Source organism: Carlito syrichta, unplaced genomic scaffold (assembly GCF_000164805.1).
Source record: "Carlito syrichta isolate Samal-C Ts95f unplaced genomic scaffold, Tarsius_syrichta-2.0.1 Scaffold298057, whole genome shotgun sequence".
Lineage (NCBI taxonomy): Eukaryota > Metazoa > Chordata > Mammalia > Primates > Tarsiidae > Carlito > Carlito syrichta.
In genome coordinates this window covers 41138-49848 of record NW_007242153.1, presented here as the reverse complement: position 1 = coordinate 49848, position 8711 = coordinate 41138, and positions in this window count along the sequence as shown.

The following is an 8711-nucleotide window of genomic DNA, read 5'->3' as shown; positions in this document are numbered from 1 at the left end:
AAACTAACAAACAGACTTACAAACAAACCAGTAAAAAGAAAAAGAAAACTAAAACTGACATTATGAGGATATTTTCACACAACTGTATATGCATATGTGAAAAAAGAGAAGGAATAAAATGAAAAAAAATACACACATACCCAGTAAAATATATGGAGAGAGCAGAAAAATAAAAAAATAAACAAAGGAAATAATACAAAAGCAGAAAGAAAGAAAGAAAGAAAGAAAGAAAGAAAGAAAGAAAGAAAGAAAGAAAACCACCCCACAAAGCAAAGCATTGGAGCAGGTGGGGGGAGCTTTTGTAATTCTTGAGTACTTTCTTGTGGCAGTTTCTGAAACTTCAGGGTTTTTCTCAATGTGACCCAGGCAGGGCTGTCGGCAGAGGGGAGGGGACTCTGACCTCTAGATCTGTCCTCCTGCTCATCTGGGGCCAAGAAGAGGCTATGAACTGCCCCCAACAGATCTGCCTATGTTCAGTGTTCAGACCTCTCCATGTGCATTCATCAGGTCATTCTTGTCTGGGTCACACACCTTGTGAGTCCCTGAGGGAAGGGAGCTGAAGAGTTTAAAACTCACCCCCACCCATCTGCTTTGAGCTGGGTTCTTCATTTCTGGTTGCAGCTGTAGTCCCACAGTTGTTCCACTTAAGGGGTTGGGGCGACTGGGTCTCCTCGGTGGGCCATCCTTCTGGGGATACTGCACCCAGGGTATCCTCTCTGGGTTGACAATGATCAACCTTACAGAGGTGCTGAATTCACTCCCTCAGTCTCAGGGTGTAGCTCTGCTGTTCATGTGGGAAGGCTGGAGCCTGTCTTCACCCAGGTACCAGGACAAAAGCAGTGGGGGTGTCTCTGTATCTTGTCTTCTGCTGGGACTCAGGGACTAGTTCCTCCATTGTATCTTCCCCAGGGTCTCCGCTGTCAATGTCCAATCTGGTGACAGAGGCTGTGGTGGCAGGCAGTTCCAGCAGTGGTAGTTTTTTGTGCCTCCCTCCCTCCCTCCTTCCCACTCTCCCGCCCTTCCTCTCTCCCTTTCCTTCTAACTTATTATGGAAGATTCCTAACATATGAACTATCTCTATGTGTTTGTGGCTATGCCACAAGGAAGGAAGCATTATCTGGATACATATGATAAAAGTGTGATGCCACAGTACATGGGGTAAAGTAAAAAAAAAAGTCAGTAACTTAGTCTGAAAATAATATCTGGGAGTAATTCTGCAACAAAGACAGCAAATTTTAACTCTCAATTACCCACATTCAGCTGAGTGTTTTCAGAACACATGAGCAACATAAACTCTTATACATTCGTTGTCAAAGCTTAAATTGGCACAAGCACCTTAAAAATTGAAAGTAGCCTTATCTATTATGGTTAAAGTCCATGCACCATGAGAGCTCACATACCACTTCTGATCATATACTCTGAGGACTTTCTTGCCAATGTGCCCAGGAGACTTGTAGATTTATGTTTATGGCAAATACTTGAATCAACCACATATACATCAATAGAAAAATAGCAAAATTGGGGTGTAATTATACAATGTAAAACTTGGGTGGCAAAAATGAACGGAGACAGCCTCCTGCATCAGGGGTAACTCTTCTACACGTAATGTGCATCACAGAAGAATACATGCAGAATGAGGTTGTCATACTGAAAGATTAAAACAGGCAAAATTAACTAATACTTGGTTTGGGGATGTATACTGTTAGTGCAAAAATCTTTAGAGAAATACAAGGGAATAGTAAAAACAAGACTCCAGAAAGATGCTCTTTCTGGGGAAGGAGATGTGGCAGTAGTGCATGGCGACCTTATAGGTTCAGTGTGATAGATTCTCCATAGGTTCTGCCAGTGCTGATTGCCCAGGGAGTTTCATGATCATCACTCTTTACACTGCAGTTTTCAAACTGCAGCTTGTGAACTATTCCTGGATTTTTTTTAAATGAAAATATTAAAGCTCTTTGCAAAAATTCTTAGCAAAAACTACTCATATTGGAACAAAGCTACAGCCAATTGTAATGAGTTATGTGACAGAGCAGACCAGGATACTATGAAAATAAACTTGGCTAGAAAGAGGTCACATGATCTTCAACTCACAGGCATCTCTCTAGATTTCTCTTGTACAATGTTCATCTGATGTGCAAGGCATTTCCATCTTGCAAAAGAATTGATGTGTTACTTACATTTTATCACACACACAACTGAAGTAAACTTTTATAGAATTGGAAAAGCATATTATTTCTTAAATTAAATTAAACAGGAAAACATAAAGGAATAGCCAATGATAAAATAACAAATGTAAATGGAAAACACACCAGAGCGTCTTTAAAAAAACTGTAGAAGCAAATGATAGCATTGCTGTTTAGAATCACAGGGGTATCCATGTCACTTCTTACACATCTCATCAAGAAACACAGAGAAAGATGTTAAATTTATTATAGGCTGCCCACTGAATAGCCTTATTACTAGATGGGAGTTAAACAATTCTGCCAAACCAAAATTGTCATGGTGCTAAGGTATATAGATTGAGGTAGGAGACTCAAATTTTTCTAACTGAAAAGAAGTATGATTAGGCAAGTATTTTTGAAGATGATATCTGACTATGAAAACTGGTATATTTGGCCTTCTTAAACTCCATCAGAAATGTCTTATGAAAAACAAAGATAGGCCGGGCTCGGTGGCTCAGCCTGTAATCCCGTGCCTTTGGGAGGCTGAGGTGAGTGGATTGCCTGAGCCCGCGGGTTCGAGACCCGCCTGGGCAGGGAGACCTCATCTCTACAATAAATAAAAAAATCAGCTGGGCGTGGTAGCGCATGCCTGTAATTCCGGCTACTCGGAAGGCTGAGGCGGAAGGATCGCTGGAGCCCAGCAGGTCGAGGCTGCAGTGGCCGGGAGCGGCCACTGCACTCCAGTCTGGACGACAGAGTGAGACTCAACTCAAAAAAAAAAAAAGATAGTTATCTTGAAGACCTTGTTATGCCACTGAAGTCTTGGAACTATTTGCTCTAGCTACTCTGTATTCACAATTCTGTTGAAACTTATTGAAGAGGACATTAATATTTGCATGAAAAACATAGAGATATTGTATTTCTGTCTCAAGTTTTTTTCCCAGTACCCAATTCTCTGTGATGTCTCAAACTTTTAATCATTACATTAAGAAGTGAAATTCATAGCATTAAAAAAATCAGATGAAACATTTGATACATAAAATTCCTGAAACAACGATTTCAATTTTGCTTTTAACATGTATTAAATTTTTGGATAATCCTACATTCCAGAAGTACGGCTTGATTTCCTCCCTGTGAGCATGGTCTGGACTTAATTACTCCCCTCTAACAGACAGAGTAATGTAATCATTTATGACTCTGTGTGTAGAACATAAAATTCACTGCAACTTCCACCTTGGTTCTCTCTCTGGGATCCCGAGCTATGTGGGAAGCCAGCTGCCATGTCATAAGCAACCCTAGGGAAATGAACTGAGGTCTCCTGGCACCAAAAAAGCAGAGACTGAGACCTGTTCCAACAGCCATGTGAGTGAGCCAGGTTTCATATAAGTCCCCAACCCCAGTTGAGCCATCAGATGATGCAGCATGCTGTGAGGGTCCCTAAGCCAGATGTATTCAGGGAAAATTCCTGACCATCAAAATCTGTAGCAAATAACACAAATTTATTGTTTTTAGCTGATCAGTTTTAGGGAATTTTTCATGCAACAGTAGATAACTAATATAACTTACAAAGAGAGAATGACTTATTACACTTTGACTTTCATATGTTCTAAATTAATGTTAAGACATTAAACATGTCATTTTACAATTTAAGAAGAATTTCTATGGCTAAACAGAATGTATTTTATTACCATTCACAACAGTCTATTTATTTGAATTTCAATTTCCAATGGGATGCAATTAAACATGAAAGGAAGATCCAAGTGATACTAGGCTGATTCTATGATGATCCTTCCCAGTAACCACCTCCTGGGTATTCACTGTCCCCATTATTCAGTCAACACTATTGTAGGTGGTGCTGTGAAGGGATTTTGTAGATGTAATTAAAATATCAAATCAGTAGACCATAAGACAGTAAATTAACCTAGATTAGACTGTCCTAATCAGGTAAGCCCTTAAAAGGACTGGGTTGTTCCTGAGCATAGAGAGTCACTGTGGGAGAGGGATTCCGTGTGTGGCATTTCCTCAAATGTGGATTTTGAAAATGAGGGAGGGAGCATATGGCAAAAAAAAAAAAAAAAAATGATGGTGGCACTAGGAATTGGGGACAGTCCTCCCCTTTCTCCACTCTGACAGCTGACAAGGAAATAGGGACCTCAGTCCTACAAAAGCCAGAAAGCCAGTTCTTCCCACAGGCTCCATATAAACTTGGGGTGGACCCCAACATCAAGATGAGGCCACAGCTTTATAAAACCCTGACCAGAGAACCTATCCACACCATGCCTGGATTTCTGACTAAGAACATGTAAACAAATCAGACAAGAGAAGGAAATCAGGAGTATTCAAATAGGAATAGAGGAAGTTAAGTTATCCCTCTTTGGTGATGATATGATCCTATAACTTGAAAATCCAAAAGACTCTGTCAAAAACCTCCTTACACTGATAAAGGACTTTGGCAAAGTCTCAGTGTACAAAATTAACATGTAAAAGACAGTCACATTCTTATACACCAAAAACAAACAGGTAGAGAACCAAATAAAAAGCACAATCCCATTCACAATTGCAACAACAACAAAAAAAGAAATTCCTTGGCATCTTCCTAACCAGAGAAGTGAAAGACCTTAACAACAAAAATTGCAATACACTCTTCAAAGAAATCAAAGATGACACAAAAACAGATGGAGAAATATTCCATGCTCATGGACTGAAAGAATCAACATTGCTAAGCTGTCCATCGTACCCAAGGCAATCTACAGATTTAACAAAATACCCACTAAATTACCGACATCGATCTTCTCAGACCTTAAAACAACAATACAGAAATTCATATGGAAACATAAATGACCATGAATGGCCAAAACAATACTCAGCAAAAACAAACAAACAAACAAAACGAAGCAGGACGTATCACACTTCTAGACTTTAAACTGTATTATTATAAAGCTACAGTAATCAAGACTGCCTGGTATTGGAACAAGAACAAGAACATAGACCAATGGAACAGGGTAGAGAGTCCAGAAGCAAAACCTCTCTTAACCAACACATATTCAATAATGCTTTAACCAGCAACTGCTGGGTAGAGGAGAATCTATTCAGTAAATGGTGCTGGGAAAACTGTCTGACCACATGAAGAAGATTGAAACAAGACCCCTACCTACCATACACAAAAATCAACTCCAAATTGATCAAAGACCTAATTGTAAAACTTCAGACTATAAAAACCATAGAAAATTCAGGAGACATCCTTATGGAAATTGGAATAGGCAATCAATTCCTGATCAAACCCCTAAATGCCCATGCCATATAGGTAAGACAGACAAGTGGGACCCCATCTAACTATAAAGCTTTTGCAAAGCCAAAAAAAAAAAAAAAATCATCAAGAGAGTGAGGAGATAGCCCACAGACCGGAAAAAAAATTTGCCAACTGTATATCTGACAAAGGCCCAACAACCAGGTTCTACAAGGAGTTCAAACATGCAAAAAAGAAAAAATAAAGATAACCCTATTAAAAAGTGGGCAAAAGATATGAATAAACACTTCTTAAAAGATGTGTCTTAACAATGAACTAAAAACAAGCTGCCAAAAAAGAAGCGAAAAAATGTGCAGCCTCAGTAATCACCAAAGAAATGCAAATTAAAACCACACTGATATTTCACCTGACTCTAGTCAGGATGGTTATCATCAATAACTCAAAAACAACAAATGCTGAAGAATGTGGGGAAAAGGGAACATTTCTACACTGCTGGTGGGAGTGTAAACTAGTACAACCTCTGTGGAAAACAGTGTGGCAATTGCAAAAAGACCTAAAAAGACCCAGGAATCCCCCTTCTGGGACTACACTTGGAGCAACTCAAATCACTCTATGAAAAAAATATCTGCACATGCATGTTTATTGTAGCATTATTCACAAAAGCAAAAACATGGACTCAACAGTGTTGCTCATCAAAAAATGTGGTACGTATACATGATGGAATATTACACAGCCATAAATAAGGACAAAATTATGAACTTCACAGCAACTTGGATGCATTTAGAGTCTATAAGACTCAATGATCTATCACAAAAACAAAGAACTGAGCATCACATGTGCTCACTCATAAGCAGACCCCGAGTAATTATCATACTACAATAAGAAAGGGATTGGAAGTAGTGGGAAACTGCTGGGGGTGGTGGCGGGGGGTGCGCATACTTCAATAAGGGTACCAGATCTCAAACCTGGCAAAGTGGGGATCAAAATCAAAAGACCAAACTTTACCTGTACAATGATCATTTGTATCTCTAATCTGAATTGTACCCCACATCATTAAAATAAAATTTAAAGAAAGAAGGAAAAAAGGAAAATGTAAACATATAAATGGGTGTAGTTTAAAGCAATCAAGTTTATAGTAATGTCTTATGCAGTAATAGAAAATCAATACACAGGCTCAATAGATAATCACAAATTTTCTCCACTGAAATGAATTTATGAGCTGATACACAGTTCATGATATGCATGAAATAATATCTTTCCTAACATTTTTAGTGCTTTTTCATTTATAATTTTATGTGATGCAATTACATTGTAATACAATATTTCATTTCTTCATTGAACAAAAATTAATGTAATGCCCACTATGTACCAGGCATGACTTTATATGCTGCAGATTCGACTTAGACCAAAACAACCCAAGTCCCTGTGCTCATGTGCCTCACTTTCTAGAGGCTTCAGAAGACTGACATGGAGCCACTGGAGCATTTTAAGTCAAACATGACATGACATGATTCACATTAGCAGGACTGCTGACCACAGTGGGGAGAATACTCGGGTAGCAGGTGAGAAGACAGCACTAACGTCATAATGCAGTAGTGAAGGGTTATGGGAACTAAAAGAAGAAGAGGACCTGAGGGATTGGAGGGAAAGAGAGAAGGGCTGGAGAAGCAGGAGGTGAGGCAAGGGACCAGGGGGAACATTCTAAAGCAGTGGAATTCTCGGATTTAAACACAGCATTTTATAAAGTTTGCATACATCTATCTAAAGAGCCTAGCTGGGTGTCCTCTGCATTTGTTAATTAATACAGTTGTGGGACTGCCTAAAAACAAGTGTCCTGTGAATCAGGTTCAAAAAATACCAAGTGCCCCCATCAAATACCCACACACCTCAGACGTGAGTCATCCACGAAGACCCGCAGTGCAGGAGCACTGGTGAAGGGCATTGGGACTGCACTGAGCCCTTTGCAGCTCCGAGGTGGTTACAGTCTGTGCAGGCTCTTGGTTGCAACACACAGTAACAAATTGTGCTTCTTTGTATCTACATGTCCTGGACTCACACACAGAAATTCCCGGCTACCGAATGGAGACAAGTTTAAAATACAAAAACCCAGAATCGCAGATACATAGACTAGGAAAGTAAACCTGGGAACTTTGTGAGTGTGATTGCAATACTTTTTAGACACATTAACATATGAAGGGGCCAAAGTCACTTCTTTTACAGATAAGATTCCTGATCACTCAGGGGTTACTGAGATAGTGCTATCTATCCCCGCGCCTTTGGGAGGCTGAGGTGAGTGGATTGCCTGAGCCGCGGTTTCCAGACCCACCTGGGCAACTTGGCGAGACCTCATTTCTATAATAAATCAAAAATTAGCCGGGCGTGGTAGCGCACGCCTGTAGTTCCAGCTACTTGGAAGGCTGAGGCGGAAGGATCGCCGGAGCCCAGCAGGTCGAGGCTGCGGTGGCCGGGAGCAGCCATTGCACTCCAGTCTGGGCGACAGAGTGAGACTCCAACTCAAAAAACAAAACAAAAAACAACCCCCCCCCCCCAAAAAAAAAAACCAAAAAGGAAACCGGTCTCTAGGAGATTCTTTCTCTGGTGCTTTCAGACACAACTCCAGGTTTAAAGAGAAAACCCCTGTCCTTACACCTGCATTCCCAGGGCAGCTCACTCTGGCATCAGGTTCCCTGCGGTGAGTTTTATTCTAGGAGAGTCCAGGGGGAGAGGATGAGTGGAAGGGAGTCCGTTCAGGGGGAAGGATTCCAGGGCGAGAAGCAAAGGGAAAGGGGCTGGGCCCGGCCTCTCTCCCCGGTTTCCACACAGACGTTTTCTGGGCCAGGACTCCGGGAGACAGCGTGACAAAGAGCGCTCGGTGCCGGAGGAGGGGGTCAGGCCAAGTCCCAGGTCCCCGGGCGTGGCTTTCAGAGTCTCAGGCCCCGCAGGAGGCGTCTGGAGTGGAGATGCCCCGCGTTGCGGATTTCCCAAGCCTGGAGTTTCACTTCTCTGCCAACCAGTGTCGGGTCCTTCCTCCTGGCCCCACTTCTCCCTCCCACTGGGAGTCGGGTTTGTAGTGAAGTCAATCAGCGTCGCCGCGGTTCCGGCTATAGAGTCCCCACTCGAACCCAGAGTCTCCCCTGACCCGAAGGTGCAGGTCATGGCCTACCCGAGCCCTCCTCCTGCTGCGCTCGCGGCCCCTGGCCCTCACGGATCCTGGGCGGGTGAGTGCGGGGTCGGGAGGGAACGGCCTTTTAGGGGAGGAGGGAGGATACCGGCCCAAGGGACCGCAGGAACCGGGGAGGCCG